At 44.7% G+C, this 20570-nt stretch overlaps 1 protein-coding gene across 2 annotated transcripts in view; it reads left to right on the top strand.

The window, feature by feature from the left end:
- The window catches only part of NNMT (nicotinamide N-methyltransferase), a 53534-nt gene that overhangs the window by 7578 nt on the left and 25386 nt on the right, over positions 1-20570 (top strand). The window contains exon 1 of one of the 2 annotated variants that reach the window (XM_021926574.2): positions 17575-20420. The exons of the other annotated variant lie outside the window; for it this stretch is intronic. The gene's annotated coding sequence lies outside the window, so the exon portion shown is untranslated. Of the gene's footprint in view, positions 1-17574; positions 20421-20570 lie in introns of those variants that run through there. 2 annotated transcript variants of the gene reach the window in all.

The raw sequence follows: 20570 nt of genomic DNA, 5'->3' as shown, positions 1-20570 counted from the left end.
GCTGGAAGTCCAAGATCAAGGTGGCAGTAGGGTTAGTTTCTAGTGAGGTCTCTCTCCTTGGCTTGCAGATGGCCTCCTTCTCACTGTGTCCTCCTGTGGCCTTTTCTCTGTGTGTGTTTCCCTCTTCTGATAAGGATAGCAATCCTACTGGATTAGGGCCCTATTCTATGACCTCATATAACCCTATTACCTTTTTATTTAGTTCTTTTATTTTTTTTCTTGTCTTGCTTTGTTGCCAAGGCTGGAGTACAGTGGCATGATCTTGGCTCACTGCAACCTTTGCCTCTCAGGTTCAAGCAATTCTCCTGCCTCAGCCTCCCGAGTAGCTGGGATTACAAGCATGCACCACCACACCCTGCTAATTTTTGTATTTTTTTCAGTAGTGACAGGGTTTCACCATGTTGGCCAGGCTGGTCTGGAGCTCCTAACCTCAAGTGATCCACCTGCCTCAGCCTTCCAAAGTGCTGAGATTACAGGCGTGAACCACCATGGTCGGCCCCTAATTACCTTTGTAAAGGCTCTATCTCCAAATACAGTGATCATATTGGAGCCAAGGGGTTCAACATATGAATTTTGGGAGGGGGCAGGGAGGAAGGCATAATTCAGTCCATAAAAGTGGAGAATGGGGATAAAAGAGAGAGGGAAGTTTGTTTTAAAAGGGAGAAAGATATTGAGATTGGGTAAAGGGGATGTTGCAACCTTTTAAAATCTGTGATCTCAGACCAAATTATACAATATAATCTCAGTAGGGGCCAGTAGTAGGGACAAATGTTAGCCCTTGTGTCTGGCACTAAGTACCACCCACCCCAACCCCAGTGACGGGAGCCTCTAAATGATGGAGATTTAATGTCTGCTACCCATTTGAATGGGGACTTGAAGAAGAAATTCAGTGCAGTTATAGAGCAGGTGCTTTTTGTACACTTATCCCACTGCATCTATGGCTCGAACTCAGGTCTCTCTGTGAGTTTTTGACCTGCATCTGGGTTAGAGTCAATTTTTCAACCTTAAGCCAAGCATGCTCCAAATGAAACTCCTCATTTCTCATCATGTCATCCTCTTCACCCTCATCTAAACCTGTTCTTCTTCCTGTGTTCCCTAGTTTACGAATTATCAGCATCCACTCAGTGGTCTGGCACAAAAACCAGGGTGTTGTGTTCGGGAGCTGAAAACACTAAAGACTAAAACCCAATGAAGACATCTTCATCCTAGTATCTCACAGCTTCTGGTGGTTCACATGAGATTTTGTTTAAAAATTAATTATGTATGCTACTTAAAAACCCACTGTAGAAGAGAGTGCAGTACAGTGGAGCAGAAGAGATGGGAAACCGTAAGCTGCTGAAAAGCCTGGGGGCTGGTTGAGGGGGACATCTGTGCAGAGAAAGAACTGGAAGGAGGGAGAGGTGGTTGTGACAGAGGTGAATACCTGGGAGAGGAAGTTTCGGGAAACTTCCTTCGTCAGCTGTTCAATTCTTCACCTAAATGTCTAGAGGTGGAGCTGGGGTTGGGGGGATGGTTATTGAGTCTGAACTCAGTCAAGAAGGTCCCAGGGAATCAGATGGTTTGCTCCTTCCTGGACAAAATCCCTGCCCTCCATGACTCTTCGGGGACCCACAGCACCTGACATCTTTCGGGTAGATTGTGAGCCCACAGCCCACCTGGACTACTTCAAATCCAGCCAGCATCTTTTGGGAAATGGATTCTTCCATTTCCTGCAGAAGGACTATGATGACATGATTAAGTCAGATGCTGATCTCCTTCAACCTTGTGGGAGGTCTGTGGGTGCTCAGGGTAGCTGTGAAAACTTTACATCGGGTGCAGATCTACTTCAACCCTGGGGCAGGGTTGGTGAGAGCCACCAGGTAACTGACAGACACTTTGGACCTTCAGAGTGTGTGAAACTGCCCTATGGGAAAATTTTAGTTCCACTTGATACATGGTCCATGGTGGGAGACCTTCAAAGTCTCTGACGTTTCCGAGGTCTAGATTTCCTGCCCCCATAAAGTCTAAGAGCTGTATCTTTGATGGTCCTGAGTGAAGCTGCGAAGGCATCGGAAAGCAGGAAGCCTCTCTCCACCTGCAGGGTGGCCTTGACTGCTCTGCCCCGTCACCACTGTGGCTCATGAAAACATCATTGTGGATGGCTTCCAGATTTGCCCCTAGGGAAACAATGGTACTAGCCAGGTTAGACCATTGAAATCAAACAATGGGTATCTTTTCATGATTAACAGGAGAAAAAATAACATAACCCACTAGGTAGACTTTTCCCACTTAAAATTTTTCTGCCATAAACTTTTCTTAAACCTCTGATGCCTGCCTCAGCCTATCTGCCACTGTACCCTACGGATAAAACAAATGAGCGGGGAGCAAATGAAGAGTAGCAGCAGAACCCAGGAGTGAATAAGCATGCTAAGTTCAATAGCCTGTGTTTCTGTATTTCCTGGATCTGCATGTATGTGCCTCTGATTTTATATTGCCTATGGACCTGACTACTGTAGTGTGGTATGTTTCCTGCTGGCAAAATTGTTCATAATTCGTGTATTAGAATTAAAGAGATGACTATTTCCTGTCATTCTACAAAAAGGGCCAAGACTTCCAGGTGCTCTGCCATCTGAAGACATTTAAAGACCAGTTACAACTCAGGGATAAGAGGGTGAAAGCTTCCAGCTTAGGCAGATGGCAAGAGGTGCTTCTTGCTGAACAAGAGGTTAGAGGCTGGGCGAGAGGAGGAATTATAACAGGTTCAGCTCGTTTTCTCTCTTCACTGCCTTGTTCATTTTGGAAACCCCTTGCCAGAATCCAAATGATATTGATATTTTGTGTCAACCCAGTCTCTCCCTAGCTAGAGAGAAGGCAAGATAGGAATAAGAGACCAAGGGTTCTGTGTGTAGACCCTATATTCTCATTTTAGTACCCATGCTGCCAAGCGAGATTCTTAGAACACAGTTGACACTTAATAAATGTTTAAGGCTGGGCGCGGTGGCTCACGCCTGTAATCCCAGCACTTTGGGAGGCTGGGGTGGGTGGATTACCTGAGGTCGGGAGTGTGAGTCCAGCCTGGCCAACATGGTGAAACCCCGTCTCTACTAAAAATACAAAAATTAGCCACGTATGGTGGCATGTGCCTGTAATCCCAGCTACTCAGGAGGCTGAAGCAGGAGAATCACTTGAGCTCAGGAGTTGGAGGTTGCAGTGAGCTGAGATCGCTCTATTGCACTCCAGCCTGGGCAACGGAGTGAAACTTCATCTCAAAAAAAAAAAAAAAAAAAAAAAAAATTTGAGACCATGTTACAGATGGTCTCCCTGGGGCCATACAGCACTTCAGTGAAGAACACTTGGAATAGGAAAGCAAGTGTCCTCATGAATGTGACCAGGTATCTCTGAACAGTTAATTTACAGTGGTTGATTGGCAGTTGAAGTGACAAAGCTGGTTCTCTACTCATTGCTGCCCCACCCCTCAGTGCCTTCCTGCTCCTAACACTCCCCTCCTACCCAAAGCATCCCTGCTCAGTGCTGGGGACTGTGCTCATTGGTGCCTAAGGCTGTTAGTGCAGATTAAATTCCAAATCTTAGAGTTTGCATTCCCAAGTGGTTGACTCTCTTCACCCCAAACAAGCATGTCTCTCTAATAAGTTTAAAGAAAGTAGAACCTTTTGGGTGGACCTCAGAGCCATGCTTCAGTACTGATGATTTAGAAATATTCTTGTTCTAAAATAGATGGGCTGATAGGAAAATGACTAATTGGCATTGGCCCTGAGGCCGCCATTATCAGCTCGTCTCTGCCTGGGAGTCTGTCTAGGAGACCATTGCTTCCAACTACAACTACACGGACAAGAATGGCCTCGAGCTGAACAGGCTGCAGTCATTTGACTGGTCTCCAGTGGTAAAATATGTATGTGAGCTTGAAGGGATTAGACAAGGAGTTTGGTGTTTGTTTTTGCACCTTGAGGATGCCAGAGTTTCATGTGGCTCTCTGAATCAAGAATTTTCTGTGGGGCTCATGTAGAAATGGCAAGAAAGATGGAGACTAAGAAAGAAGAACGTCAGTGGAACTGCAGGAAGAAGAAAGGAAGAGCCAGTTCTATAAAGCCCAAAGGAGGGAACCGAAAGAGATGGCTAGAGACAAGCCTGGAGCCAGAAGAAAACTGTCCCAGATGCCAGGATCTGAGCCCAGGCATATGCATAACAGGCAGGATGACAGTCTGCTGGCTTTTGATGGCAGGCAACCGTTCTGACTGGTCAGTGTTCCTGTTGTTCCAATTACAGCCTCCAGACTTTTGACCCCAAACCTGTGGAACGTTTCTGTGGGTCTCCTGAGGTGACCTTTCACTGCTGGGAACAGGGCAACACAGAGAAGGCCATCACTGGGATTGGAGTTGCGAATGGAATTAAGACCAATCTAACTTTGAGGCAGAATAGAATTTACTTAGCTTGTGTAATTTCGGGGCTCCAGGAAAGTCCGCCATAGCATCTTCACTCCCAAAATACCCCATACCCCAGTTAAGTAAGAAGGTTGAAGTTGTTCATTAAGTCCTTCTTCCTTTTGCTTAAGACAGTGACATTTGTAATATACTATTGAAGAGCTGTAAAGAGTAACCCTTTAAGTGCTCGTCCTTATTTATACCTCAGTATGAATGAGCCTCACATCCTGTAACAGGTATTTAAGAAGAGAATGTGTGTGACAACTGAGTGGAGTGTGTGGCCAGGGGACACTGGGAGGGAAAGATGATGGAGGTACTGGACATCTTCAACAACGTCTACCAAGCTCACTTTGTACGAATAGTTTTGCTCTGCTGGTGCCAGGCAGACTTTCCATTCCCCTTTGCACTTGCCTGACTTGTTTTAAGGCATGGACCAGGCAGAGAAAGAAGAATGGGCTGATTGTCAGAAGCACATTGCAGAGAGAGAGGCGGCAAGTGGAAAGAGCACTGACTGCAGGGTTGGCAGGCCCTAGGCTTGCCTGTGCCAATAGCTGATGTCACAACTATGTCTCCAGGACTCGGTGTCTTCATCTGTAAAAGGAGTGACCTGATTCTGATATTCTGAGATTCTGTGAGTGTGTGTATGGGTTGCGGTTAGGGTTATGGTTAGGTTTTGGGTTAGAATATTCTGATATCTTGCGAGAGTGTGTATGGGTTATGGTTAGGGTTAGGGTTAGGGTTAGGGTTAGGGTTAGAATATTCTGGTATCCTGTGAGTTGTGTATAGGTTAGGGTTAGGGTTAGGGTTATAGTTAGGATTAGGGTTAGAATATACTGTTATCCTGCAAGTATGTGTATGAGACACAGAGAATGACCAGGAGTGATCTGTATGTCCCATGAGGTAAGCATGACCCAGCTGGCCACTCTTTCCATTTCCTTCTTTCTAGAGAGAAGTGGGCTGAAAAGGAGGAGTGGTTAAGGAAAGCTACTCAAGTGTGCTTACATGTGACATTTGGAAAGAATGGCCTCTGAAACCTGCAGTCCTGCCCCTGGCCGACTGCCTCATTTTCTCCCTGTGGTTTCAGGCTGCTCCCCCCACCCACCCTGGGTACCTGCCAAGATAGCTTGTGCCAGCTTGGGACCCTGCTTCAACCCAGGGGCCGTATGCAACAAGCAGAGGCTTTGAGACCGGCTTCCACATGGCGTGGGACAGGAGGTTCTCCACCCTGCCCCTGGAGAGGAATTTCTGCAGAAGCCCCTGCAGAAGACAGGCTTGGATTTTGAGAAGTTGGAGAAGGCTCAGCAGGCAGGTGAGAGCCACTTCCACGACTGCTCAGATGACCCGGGGATGTTCTCTGCGGCCCGGCAAAGGCACTGATGCAGCGGACTTGGTAGGAGCTGGGAGTGCATAGGGGCAGGATTTCCAGCCACCATCCTGCTACCTCATTTGCTTTCCTCTCCAATTAGTCCGTTTTATTTAGAACCCTTACCAGCAAGTGCTTTTAGAGTCTTATACATGATTGCCAGGTAAACAGGAATGTTGATCTCAAACAGAGAGGTTTATAATATGCTCCACTTATGGCCCAGGGAAGGGGAGAAAGAAGTGGACCAGAGGAAATAAAGCTGTGCTGCTTCTTGTTTCAAGGGCTCTGCAGGGTTGCATAGAGAGAAGAGGGGAGAGCCCCCCATGATCTCCTAGTTTAGGCAATTTATCACCACACAACTTCTGAGCCCATTCAGCACCTCCATCCTCACCCCTGCGAATACTGCAGCCCCACCCCATGAAATGAGATGAACACAAGTTTCTGCATCAGGAGACATGGCTTTTCCTCTTCGGCTCTGGCTTACTTGCTCTGTGACCTTTGGTGGGTCATTAATATCTCAGAGCCTTAATTTCCTCATCTCTGAAATGGAAATAATTGCCAGGTGCAGTGGCTCACACCTGTAATCCTAACACTTTGAGAGGCTGAGGCGGGTGGATTACCTGAGGTCAAGAGTTCAAGACCAGCCTGGTCAACATGGCGAAACCTCATCTCCACAAAATATACAAAAATTAGCTGGACGTTGGGGCTCATAGCTGTTATCCCAGCTACTCAGGAGGCTGAGGCAGGAGAATCGCTTGAACCCGGGAGGTGGAGGTTGCAGTGAGCCGAGATCGTGCCATTGCACTCCAGCCTGGGTAACATAGCAAGACTCTGTCTCAAAAATAAATGAATAAATAAATAAATAAATACATACATAGAAAAGAAAAGAAAAGAAAGAAAGAAATGGAAATAATAATACCTGTCCCCAGGGTTATCGTAAGACCCCAAAGATATAATAGGAACGCACTTAGTAAATAATTATGTGTGTGGTGTGGTATGTAAGAGTTTTGGCTGACTTTATTTGTATGCATGAAATGAGCGGTGCTAAAGAGAGCTGGAGAAGCTGTCTTCTTTCTTGATCCAATGCAAACCATCTAACCTAGTCTGAGGCAGGGAGGCGGCACTCAGGGAAAGACTTTTTGAAGGAAGTAGCAGCACATTGGTGAGATGTAAAGGATATTTAATGGGAAGCCACGTGAAGGAGTGGGATTGGGGGGTAAACAGCAGGAATTCCCACATCTGGAGACCTGGAGAAGAAATAACATACTGTGTTAGGTGAACTTCAAGATAAGTGAAAGAACCTTAGATGTAATTGTGGCACTATCCCTAGAGGGCACCACTAAGGCTGTGGTAGAACAGGACAGTGCTCCAAGCCGGCAGAGAGGACCAGAGGTAACCGTTGATGGGCATGGGAGGTGGGCATTCAACAAATATTTGTGGAGTACTCTAAAGCTCAGTGCTAAGCTCAGCATCAAAACCTTTGCCCAGGGCCGGTCCTCACACTAAACATAGTTGCAACACATAAGCCCTTGACCACATTCTGCCTCATGCGCCTACTCTGCCTCTTTTCTCTCCGTTAGTGCTGACATCGGTGGTTTTTACCTTATCCTTTACCCATGACTAAAAGAAGAAATATATTGGCTACTATGTTAGTCCATTTTGCAATGCTGTAAAGGAATACCTGAGACTGGGTAAATTTGTAAAGAAAAGAGCTTTATTTCGCTCATGGTTCTGCACGCTGTACAAGCATGGCATTAACATCTGCTCAACTTCTGTTGAGGCCTCAGGAAGCTCACAATCATGGCAGAAGGCAAGGGAGGAGCAGGCATGTCACATGGCGAGAGAGGGAGCAAGAGAGAGAGGAGGAGGGGCCGGGCTTCTTTTAATGATCTGCTCTCTTGTGAAAGAGCTCCCTCATTACTGCGAGGATGGCACTAAGCCATTCATGAGGGATTTGCCCCTACGACTCAAACACCTACTACCAGGTCCCACCTCCCACATTGAGAATTACATTTCAACATGAGATTTGGAGGGGACAAATATCCAAACTATATCAGCTACATCAAGAGCACTCTCTTTGTTCTCAGGTACAAAGGTTGTGGCACTGTCCCTAGAAGGCACTACTGTTCTGGGCACCTGGTGTGATAGAACGGGCCAGTGCTCCAAGCAGGCAGAGAGTACCAGAGGTGACTGTTGGTAGGGGTAGGAGGTGGACCTAATCCTCATACATGTGTGTATGTGTGTGTGTGTATTAGGTGTGCATATGTGACTGTGTGTGCATGTATGTGTGTGGTGATTCAAGCAGTGGAAGGTGGCTAGATCTGCCAGTGCTGCTACCACATGGTTGATGAATGAGGTCGTATCCCAGGTGCTGGAGTCAGATCAGAAGTTGGATACGAGGAGAAGCTTGCAGCAGATGGGACCAGAGGCTGAGTGCTAACTCCATCCAAGGGGAGCTCCAGGTGTACACAGGCGTGTGCAGCTGGAAAGCTGTGATGGGATGGGAAGGCATAAGGCAAAGATCAAGGCACATGCCCAGGGTTTCCAGGGTCAGTGCCCTAGGCAGGACTGGGTTGTCTGGTGCCCTATTTGCTACATAAGGTAGGATGGGCCAGCCTGGGCCACACAGGATGAGGGTGTGTGTCCTGGGATAGGTTCTTCTAAGGACCTGGTGTTAGTTACATGAGCATTCACATTGGGAGACTATTGACTGCTTTGATCCTCAAGTCACCACGTACACATGGGCCTAGTGTGAGTAGGTATTGCTATTGGCGTCACAGGAGGGAGGGTGATACTGACATGTACAAGGCGTGGCTAGTGACAGTAAAGAGCTTACAATTCACTGAATTTATTAAAAAACACACAACGTACTTTTATTAAGTCCCCACTGAGTAGGCATGGGACTCTACTACAAGGCAGAACTGGCTAATTCTAATACAAGGGGATGATGGGAAGCACAGAAGAGGAAGGGATTAGTTCCTGCTGGGGAACCAGGGAAGACTTCCTGGAGGAAGCTGCAGCGAAGATGAGTGTTAAAGGAGGGTGATGGTTGGAAAGGCATTCCTGCTAGAGGAAAAACGCTGCTGAAAGCATGGTGCTGGGGTCAGATCAGGAGTTGGATACCAGGAGAATCTTGCAGCAGATGGGACCAGAAGCTGAGTGTTAACCCCATCCAAAGGGAGCTTAGGAAGATGCTGGGTGAATGATGTGATGTTTCATTTGGCTCGAGGGTGGGCTCCCTATGCCAGAGCAGAAGGAGACAATGCTAGGAAGGTAGCTCAGGCATGGCTCTAGGAGCCCCGGTAATCAGAGTTCACCAGTAAGTGTTCATATATCATCTGCGATCTGCCAGGCACTAAGAATGTGAGGATAACAATTTTTGCCCTTGCTGGGCTTGCAGACAGTAACAGCAGCAGCTTATAGGAGGTGAGAGCACACAGAAAGAAATGCCAAATTTGGAAGAGATAAGGGAGTCTTCACAAAGAGGAATATGTCCACGCTGAGTTGGAACTAACAGAAACTAGCACGTTGCCAGGCAGGCAGTGAGATGAAGGTGGTGGTGGGCTAGGGTGTTGAAGGTGTTTCAGGTGGAAGAAGCCACGTGACAAAGGTGGGGCCGTGGAAGGATGTTGAGCGTGTTTGGGAACCTCCATCAGGAAACATGTACTGAGAGTCTGCTGTGTGTCAGGCCCCGTTCTGCATTCTGAGGCCACGGAGAATGAGCCAAACAGGGCCCTGCTCTCATTCTAGTTGGGAAGGGAAGGGAAGGCAGACAATGAAAAAATAAATAAAGATGGGGTTATGACTTTCAGAGTGGGAGAAGCCCTAAAAGTAGAAAACCCACAGCATGGCACTGTGGAGAGAACCTGGGGCAGAGGGCTGGAGGGACGGCTGAGTTACAAGTCCCTGGGATAGACAGACCTGGACTGGGCTCACACGGCCAGATGGTGGTGTGAAAGCGGGGCGCCCCTGGGGCAGGGGTGTTGAGCCCAGCAGTCACCCTTTCACTGGACCAGAGCTCTCCAAAGGTGGAGCAGAGAACACCTCCAAAAGCAGAATCTACAGGCAGACAGGAGCTGATCCCGCCTGTTCCACACCCTGTCTGCCCGCCCTGCCCCAGAGAATTCCCTTATACATTTTCAAGCCCTTCCTTTTTCCTTTCCAGAGAAGGGTCTTAGGTACTCAGACCTCCAGGGGAAGGTACAGGCAGTGACTGGGGTGGATGGCCCATTCTTGGGGACGAGGCAGGTCATCCTACTGAATGTGTGTCTCTGTGATGTGCCCTTTGGGAAAAGGACGCACAAGGACAGCAGGATGGCTGCAGTCACCAGACTGAGACCTGTTTTGGGGTTATTTCCCTTGTTTTTCACTCTCTGGGCACAAGAGGGCAGCCGAATCTCGAGCTTGGCGGGCTGCAGGGCCAGTGAGGTGGGAGGGCTCTTCCCTCCTTTGCTTGTCCACCGCCTGCTCATTTGCCTGCAGCCTGTTCTGTTCTCCCAGATCCTGACCTCTGAATGGGGAAACCGGGAAGAGGAGGGCCGCAGCCAGCGCAGAGTGCCTTGACCTCCACCGGGCCATGTATTCTACGTGTTGCCCCGCCTCCACCGCAGAAGCTGAGGCCCAGGAAAGCGAACCCAGACCTGCTGGCCCAGGGTCCCCCTAGGGATGTAGGCTAGCCCATATGCTGCCTGGATGACAGACCACGGGAGAGGCACACCAGCTGGCCCCTGCAGGAGAATGCTTCCAGCCTCTCTCTGCTATAGTGAAAACCTCCTTAAAGCCCAGGAAGCTGGGGCAGTAGGGCCAATTGCAGCAGATGGGGCACAATTAACTCACTAGATCCGTTCAACGGCTATTAAGGCCAATCTATGCGTTAGGGCCCATGCAAGTGGGAGGAATACAAAGATGAATGGGATTCAGGCTCTTCCAAAAGCTTACCGTCTAGTGGACAAATGGCCATTGCAGCATCATGTGGCAAGTTCAGTGAGAGAGAGATGTTCAGGGCACTGGGGAGTATAGAAGAGGTCCATTAACCTAGCCCTGGGGGTGTGGTGGGGGGAGGTCAGTGAAGCCTTCCTGGAATTCATGCCCAAGCTGAGTACTAAAGATAAAATAATTTAGACAAGCAAAGGGAGGGAGGGCTTTTCAGGGAAAGGGTCAGACGGTGTGAACAAGAAATCAAAGTCAACACACAACATGAGACGGATTAGAAGTTCCAGTGTGTTCGAGAAAGTTCCAGTTTGGCACTGTTTACTGTTGCAACCATTTTAATAGACACACGCTCCATGAGCTGGTTCTTGTCTCCCTCTTCAGCCAGTTGAAAGGGCTTCTTAAACAGTTTTGCCCATTTCCATAGAGGCTTTGGAGAACCGAGTTTCTCTAGGCTAGGGACTACAGGATTAGGGGAAATTGGATGCCGAAAAAGAGAGTTAGAGGCAGGGAAATTAGCTTTCTAGCAGGCCTTTTTCTCTGGGAGAACGTCTTCTTCGCTGTGCCTGAACAAGTGACTCCTCTGCAAACTGGAGACTGATGAGAAAATTGACAAAGGAAGGTAAAGTGACTAAAGACTTCTGTGCCTGATACGAAGTACACTCAAGAGGAATCCAGAGGTTAAGATCGTAAACCCCAGCCTGGGCAACGTAGTGAGATCTCGACTCTACTAAAAATTAAAAACGCCAGGCATGGTGGCATGCACCTGAAGTCCCAGCTACTCAGGAGCCTGAGATGGGAGGATCGCTTGAGCCCGGGAGGTCGAGGCTGCAATGAGTTGTGATTGCATCAGTGGACTCCAGCCTGGTGAGACCCTGTCTCAACAAACAAACCAACAAACAAATCCCCCCAAATTGTAAACAAATACAAAAACAATTTTAAAAAATTAGATTCCTGCTTGATAATTAGATTCCTGCCAAAGTGATCAGGCGGACAGACTGGAAGAAATATTTACAGTGAATAAAACCAACAGGGGACAGATATCTTCTAGAATATACAAGGAACTACTGCAAATCAACAATAGGAAAAAGTCTAAAGACAAAAAGGAGCAAGAATGTGATCAGGAAATTTATAGAAGAGGAAACTCCAAAAGCTAGCAAGCATTTTGTGACAGAGATTGTCTAACTCCTCCCCAGTTTGCATGTCCTTTTTTCAGCACACATCCAGGCTGTATTTTGCAGCCCCCTTGCCTCAGGCCATGTGATGGAGTTCTGGCCCAAAGAATATGACTAGATTAATGTATAGCACTACTTAGACTGTGCCCTCAAAACCCTTGCGTTCCAGTCTCCTCCGAGAGCGCTCTCCCCTCCTCTCCTGGCTGGATGCAGAGAATCCAATGGAAGGCTCTGGGGCCCTCGAACCACACAATGGAAGAAGTCTGAGTGCCCAAAGGACCACTGGGGGAGTACCCTTCCCTTGCCCCCCACCATGGTCTGTGATGTGAACACAGACATTTATTTTGTTAAGCCACTGAGGTTTGAGGTCTGTTACATCACTTAACTTACCTCGCTGATACTGATATGCAAGTTTAGAAGTGCTCAAACTCATCAGAGAAAGTATACAACTTCACTTATTCTCGTTAGACTAGCAAAAATTAGTAAAGCAGATCACTCTAAAAATTGATGGTAGGAATGGGACGGGGTGTGGTGATACAGGAAACCCCATGCACTGCTGGTGGGGATGTAGACTGGTATAGCCTTGCTGGAGGCAATCTGGTGGTTCTTACTCAAATTAAATATGTGGATACCTCAGGATTCACCAGTTCTACTCCTGGGAATGCACCCCATAGGAATTCTCACATGGGTCTCTATATGAAGGAGACAAGGATGTTTCTGGAATCATTGTGCTGGCGAGTTGGAAACAATCTAGGTATCCACCACTGGGGGTGTGGATAAATAAGTGAGGGGTGCAAATCACGAAGAACTATGCAGTGGCATGAAGCAGTGGGTCACATGAACACACACAATGGGATAGGACTTTAATGCATAGGGAAAATGATGCAAATAAAAATACATGCATACGCAACAGCAGCACACATTTTACCAAAATGCACATAAAGAATAGACGTCAAGCTCCTTGGGATGGGTGTCTATGAAAGGGAAATGAGAGTGGAAAATAAAAGGGGAGGAAGAAAATATAATCATATGAGTGAATTTCCTTCCACTGTACAGATTCTCAGTTCATTGCGAAAGCATCTTGACAAGAGATTGAAGACTGACAATCACAGCTGTTTTACTTCTGAGGCTTAGTTTTCTTTACAGAATCTTATTTCCATGCGGTTATTACATCTATCCTCAATTTTTTAAAAAGCTTATATTCTGCCTTTGCTGCTCTTTTTTTCAATTTAATAAGCATTTTCTTTTAACCACCTGACCTCATGCTTTTTCAAAAACTAAACTAAACGAAACAATAAAGGAAGAAGATAATTACAAGATCCAATCTTAGTCCTAACATCTTTTACCCTGAACATAAAGCGATTTGCTTTTTACATAGGTAATAAACAGAGCGAGAAGAGTGAACTCCATTATCTTGATATTTGTATAGCATTAGTAGTGATAGGACAGATGTCCTAAGTAGGTATCGTACCATTACAGTAATTAGTAGGAAGCAAAGAAAAATCAATGGAACAGAGCAGAGAGCCCTAAATCAGGTCCCAGTAAGTTTTGTAAGTAAGCATGCGACAAAGGAGCATCAAGCCGAGGAGGGAAGGAAACAAAGCCAAATAGTGCAGATAGCACAGAAGCCACTCAGGTTTTCAGCTTTTGCCAGTAGGTTGTCGGGGAGGGTCCACTCTGATTTCTAGCCTCCCTGTGCCAGGCAGATGTGGATCCCCAGCAAGCTGGCCACCTGCTGCAGCAACGCTGCTGGGACCCAGCTCTGCCAAAGGCCCTCTCACCCTGGATGCCATCTGCCTGCAGTTTACAAACTGTATAGCAGGGGTGGGTTAGGGCTGGACACCGTGTGGCTGGACTATGGAAACTGGTCCTGGCAGAGGCTCAGGAATCTCTTTCTTTTCCAAGTAGTCCTCAACCACCTTCACCCCAACATGTGTGTGTGGTTTTTTTTTTTGTTTTTTTTTTTAGATGCAGTCTTGCCCAGGCTGGAGTGTAGTGATGCTATCTTGGCTCACTGCAACCTTGGCCTCCCAGGTTCAAGCGATTCTCCTGCCTCAGCCTCCTGAGTAGCTGGGACTACAGGTACATGCCACCACGCCCAACTAATTTTTGTATTTTTAGTAGAGACAGGATTTCACCATGTTAGCCAGGATAGTCTCGATCTCCTGACCTCGTGATCTGCCCACCTTGGCCTCCCAAAGTTCTGAGATTACAGGCATGAGCCACCGTACCCAGCCGTCTTTTTTTTTTTTAAAAGCAGTGTATCGCTCTGTCACCCAGACTGGGGTGCAGTGGTGTAGACTCTGCTAACTACAACCTCCACCTTCTGGGTTCAAGTGATTCTCCTGCCTTAGCCTCCCAAGTAGCTGGGATTACAGATGCATACCACTATGCCTGGCTAATTTTTGTATTTTTAGTAGAGACAGAGTTTCACCATGTTGGCCAGGCTGGTCTCGAACTCCTGATCTGCCCACCTCGACCTCCAAAAGTACTGGGATTACAGGTGTGAGCGACTGTGCCCTGCCCCAACATGTCTTTTCTCCCATCACTCTTCTTCTTCCTTTAGCCGAGAAGCTTTCCACCTTACACCCTTCCTCTCCCTCCTTGGCATCCTTCCCAATGCTTTCTGTAACCTGAGCAATGGACTTAGCAGCCAGTTAAAATATTTGAGATGCTTGAGTGTTGATAACCAATTAGATAACTAGAGTTTCTGGCTGAATCAGTGTCTTTGCGGCTATGGATTTTCAACCCAAAGCTCTATGAGAGGGCACACTGTGAGAACGAGGCAGAAGGCAGCCTTCTGTGTACATACAGTGACGTCCTTATGGTCTGCAGCCTCATTTTTACCCCCACAGGTAGCCACGACTTAAGAGTGACAAAAGAGAGAGAAGCTGACAGGTTGTGGACTCCAAGAAAGGGTTCCCTACCTCCCTGCAATTAAGGCTCATATTAATCACCCCTGGACTCACCGTACATATCCACTAAAATCTAGAGCAGGCCCTGTGGGAGCACATCAAATTTGATGAGTTATAGTTTTGGTGATAATTTTGTTTATTTGTTATTAATTACCAAGCACATGAAAGGCTCCCAAATTACTGATGCTTCTGACTCTAGGAGTTGCTTAATTTGCCTCTGCCTTGGAATTCTTTCCTGGGGACTCATGTCTGCCACAAGGTATGGTTTGAGCAGAGAAAGAGGAAGAGGCTCAGAAGTTGCTTCTCTGCAACATATGTGAATACCCACCCACAACTGCAGCAGGAAGAGGCGAAGGGAGCAGGCTCCTAATTGCTGTGGTGTACCCAGGGGTACGTTTCTTTCTTGGAGATAAGCAGAAGGCAAGGAGTGTCAAAAGAGAGATCACTGCCTACAGAAGTCTGTGTCATCTATGAAGCATCCTGGGGCCCTCTGATCTGCAGTAGGCCTTGATGTCATCTGAGGCACAGAAGGACTTCTTCCAGCATTGAAAAGAAAAGCTTGGAGGGAAAGCTTCAGCTGCAGTTTCTGTAACGTTCTCCTCTATCCTTGCCCCATTTTTGCAGAGATCATTGTTTATCCTTTAGTACCGTTGAGTGGTTTAGCCCCACTGGGTAAAATTAAGTGAAAAAAGAAACACTAGGTCCTGACTCAGAGAGGAAACTTGGGAAGACCAATATTATCAAGCAGACTTGATCTCTAAATTTGTGCTTGTTTCGAGGAACTGCGTCTGGATATGCAGGATGGGTTTTAAATTGTGAGATGCATCCACAGAAAAGTCCATAGAACATTTACATAGAGCATAAAGGTTAATATAAAATGCATGAGCACTGGTTAGCACTGCAGGATCTTTGAAGCCCCTCTTCCCACTGTGTTCTGTAGCCTGAGCACAACTTCGAACTCCCCGCTCACCCACAGGCAACCACTATCCTGAGATCTAATATAATGATCTCATTGTTTTTCTTGAGTTTTCCCACCCATTTATGCATCACTAAATAATAAAATTTACTCTTGTTTGTTTTGGGCTTTTGGACTTTATAGATGGAATGAAAAGGAGGTCTTCCTTGGGACTTTCTTGTTTCGCCCTACATCATTTGGAGAATCATCCATGTTGATGCTTGTAGCTGTAATTGGTTCATTTTCATTGCTGTGCACTCCAATTTATTCTACCATTGTTGGACTTTTAGGTTGTTACTAGTTGGGGTCTGTTCCAAACAATGCTGCTGAGAACATTCATGTTTATGTGCCAGATTTTTCTCTAGGTGTGTACCTGGACTGTAATTGCTGGGCACAGGGTATGCAGCAACTCAACTCTGCCAGTCAATGCCAGACTGTTTTTCATAATGCTGCACCAAGTTATACGCCTGCTAGAAATGCACAAGGACATCTATTGGTCAAGGCCTTTGGTGCTGGTCAGATGTGATTTTTGCCAGTTTGATGGCTGTGTAATTGTATCTCATTGTGGTTTAATCTGCATTCTATTGATGAGATTAAGTATCTTTTCCTAGGTTCATCGGTCACTTGGATTTCCTTTCTCAGAAAGGGTCTGTTCAAGTTTTTTGTTTTATTTTCATATTGATTCACAGAAGTTCTTTGAAAATTCTGTTGTCAGAATTCAGAAATTCTCACTTGTCAGTTTTATGGGTTATAGTATCTTTTCCCACTCTGTAGAGTGTCTTTTCACTCTTAAAGTGTCTTTGGTCGAACAGACATTCTTAATTGTAATATACTAGCATTTATAAATCTTTTATTTATGATTAATGGCTTTTGTGTCTGGTTTAAGAAATCCTTACCTGCCCCCAAGGTCATAAAGATATTCTATTCTTCTACATTACCTTCTAAATCTTTAGAGTTTTGCCCTTCCTATTTAGTTTGTTAATCTGCCTGAATTGTTTTTTGTGCATAATGTGAGGTGGGGTTCTAATTCCTTATTCCTCCCTACAGATACCCAATTATCTTAGCACTATTTATTGAAAAGTCTATCTTTTTCCCCACTGATCTAAGCTATCACCTCAGTCACGTATCAACTGTTCATAAAAGTGCGGGTCTCTTTATGGGCTCTCTACTCTGTTCCATTGGTCTATTTGTCAATCCTACTACCAATACTACTCTGTCTTAATTACTACAGCTTTATAATAAGTATTTATATCTGGTAGAGCAAGTCCTCCCACCTTATTTTTCTTCTTTAAGAGTAGCTACTCTTGGCCCTTGGCACTGTCATGTAAATTTTAGAGCCAGCTTGTCAAGTTTCACCGAAAACGATTGGGATTTTAATTGGGATTTTACTGAGTCTATAAATCAATTTGGAGACAAATGACATCTTTACCATGTGGAGTCTCCCCATCCATGAAGTGGTGTATTTCTCCATTTATTTAGGTCTTCTTTAATGTCTTTCAATAAAATTTTATTATTTTCTCCATTAATGTCTTATACATAGTTTGCTGGATTTATTCTTAGGTACTTCATATTTTTCTTTTTTTTTTTTTTTTTTTTGAGACGGAGTCTTGCTCTGTGGCCCAGGCTGGAGTGCAGTGGCCGGATCTCAGCTCACTGCAAGCTCCGCCTCCTGGGTTCAGGCCATTCTCCTGCCTCAGCCTCCCAAGTAGCTGGGACTACAGGCGCCCGCCACCACGCCTGGCTAGTTTTTTGTATTTTTAGTAGAGATGGGGTTTCACCATGTTAGCCAGGATGGTCTCGATCTCCTGACCTAGTGATCCACCCATCTCGGCCTCCCAAAGTGCTGGGATTACAGGTGTGAGCCATCGCGCCCGGCCGGTACTTCATATTTTTCAATGCCATTTGTGGACAATGTCTGTTTTAAATTTCATTGTTGCTGATTAGAAATGAATTTAATGTTTATGTTGATTTCACATCCAGATACTTTGCTAAACTCTTATATTAATTGTCATAATTTACTTGTAGATTATTTTTCATTCTCTCTCTATATCATCATGTTTTCTGCTAATAATAACAGGTTTTTCTTTTTCCTCCTCAATACTTACATTTGTAACTTTTTTTTAACCTTACTGTACTGTCCAGGATGTTGAATGAAATTGGTATTTGTTAGCATTTTTGTGTCTGTTCAACTTGAAAGGAAAGCTTGTAAATGGGTCATCAGGAAGAGTGATGTTCGTTGAGGTTTTTGTAGGTAATCTTTATCTGATTAAGGAAGCCTTGTTCTATTCCCAGTTTGGCAAGAATTGTTTTTGTTGTGAATGGATATAGAATTTAAGCTTTTTCTTTTTTTTTCTGCATCTGTCGAATGGATCAGAAAGTATTTTTACTTTAACATGTACATGTGATGTTTTGTATTAATTGAATCTTGAATGTTAAATCACTTTGTATTCCTGGGAAAAACTCACCTTGGCCATTGTATAGCTGCTAGAAAACTAGGCTCTTGTGTTAGACTGCCTAGGTCTGAAAGTTGGCTATACCACTGTCTAGCACGTGACCTGGGAAGTTACTTTACATCTTTGTGCCTTGATTTTCTCATATGCTGAAATGGGCATAATAATAGCCCCTAACTCACAAAACTACTGTAGTTTTTTAATATGTCCAAAATGCTTAAAGCAGTTCCTGAAAAATAGTAAGCACCAAATACATATTTGCTACTTTATTGACCAGACAATAACTTGTTCAGGATTTTTATACTTATGCTCATGGGTGATTTTTAGCTTGTAATTTTTTTCTTCTCATAAGTAACCTTGGTATTAGGCGTTAGCTAGATTTATAAAATTAGTTGAGGGGTATTTTCTTTTTTTTTGTTCTCTGAGTTTGTGTAAGATTAGATTTACTGATTACTTGAATATGTGGTAGAATTCACTGGCAAAGCCATCTGCCCTGAAGATTTTGTATGAAAATAATTTTCCATTTAAATTCTTTAATGGTTACAAGGCAATTCAGATTTTATATGTGTTATATATTTATTTGGAAACTTCTAAGTTTAATGTTTCAATACATAGGCATAAAGTTATTCCTAATATCTTGTTATTATCTTTTAAATGTCTGCAGCATCTACCATGAGGTTCCCCTTTTTATTCCTGACACTGGGTATATGAGCCTTCTCTCTTTTTTGCCTTGATCATTCTAGCTAGAAATTTGTTAATTGTATTCATCTTTTCAGAGAACCAACTTTTGGGCCTGTTGATTCTCCCTATTAATTCTTAGCTTTTCTGCTCTGCAGAATTCTCTTCTTTCTACTTTTGTCTATTTTGATGCTACTTTCTTAACTTCCTTAGCTCATTAACTTTCAGTTTTTCTTCTTTACTAGTATGCATATTTGAGGACTAGCATTCCCTTTAAATCCTGCCTTAGCTGCAACCCATGAATTTTGATATGTAATATTTTTATTACTACTCAGCTAGAAATATTTTATAATTTCCATTATGATTTCTTCTTTGACCCGTAGGTTGTTTGTTGGTGTGTTTATTTCCAAACAAATAAGGGTGTTTTAGTTATCTTTTATTTTTTACTTTTAACTTAAATGCATTGGTCAAATAGCATGTCCTATATCATTTAGCCCTTTGAAACATGTTGAGGCTTGCTTTATGGGCTAGTATATAGGAATTTATTAGGGGCCTATGTATTCCTGAAACAAATGTGTGTCTTAGGCCATTTGGGATGCTCTAACAAAATGCCGTAAACTAGGTGGCTTATAAACAACAGAGATTTGATTCTCATAGTTCTGGAGGCGGGGAAGTACAAGATCGAGGCACCAACAGATTCAGTGTCTGGTGAGGGCACCTGTTTCCTTCTTCATAGATAGCACGTTCTCACTGTGTCCTCATGTGGCGAAAGGGTGAATGAGCTCTCTTGGGCCTATTTCATAAGGGCACTGATCCCATTCATGAGGGCTCTACCTTCATGATCTACCGCCTCCCAAAAGACCCCACCTCCTAATACTACCATGTTGAGCATTAGGATTTTAACATATGAATTTGATGGGGAACAAACATGCAAATCATGGCAGTGGGTGTTTGGGTGCAGTATATTGTATATGTCCATTAAATCAAGTTGGTTAATCCTGCTGTTCATGTAATACATATTTTAACTGAGGCTTATGTCTGTTTTTAATCCTCCACCAAATATCTTCTTATTTTATACTTTGTATTTGTCCTTCAAGAGCTGTTTCTTTTTCTCTCCATTCTTGCTTTCCTTCGAATGGACGGTATTTTGTCATTCTAGTTCTCCTGCTCTACTAATTTGGAAGTTAATACACTTTGATTATATTATTTTGTGGTGTCTAAAATTGGAGTGTAAGTATTTTATTTTGGATCCCACTAAGCGCCAGTGAGGAAATGGGGAAGTGAGGCAGAGAAAGCAAGCAAGCTGATGCAGGGTGGATTAATGTGGAAAACTAGGGCTCAGCCACTTTAATTCCATCGTACTTATTTTTAACCACACATGGCATTATTTTTTTTATGTCTATTAGAATCACCCATATGTCGGCCTTCTCAGTTAATTCTTCATTCCTTCTTGCATTTCAGACCTTCCACTGGGGTTCACATTCCTTCTGTCTGAAATTCATCATTTAGAATTTCCTTTAGAGAGGACGTACTAGTGGTAAGCTTTTAGTTTTGCCTGCTACTTTCTTTATTTTGTCCCAATTCTTCAAAGACTTTTTCTGGTTGTAGAATTCTAAGTTGACAGTTACTTTGTTTTAGCACATTTACAATATCATTCTCATGTCTTCTAGCATGCTTCCTCGTCCTG

Source organism: Papio anubis, chromosome 12, assembly GCF_008728515.1.
Source record: "Papio anubis isolate 15944 chromosome 12, Panubis1.0, whole genome shotgun sequence".
NCBI lineage: Eukaryota > Metazoa > Chordata > Mammalia > Primates > Cercopithecidae > Papio > Papio anubis.
Note: the sequence above shows the minus strand (reverse complement) of the source record. Positions and strands in the feature narration are given on the sequence as shown.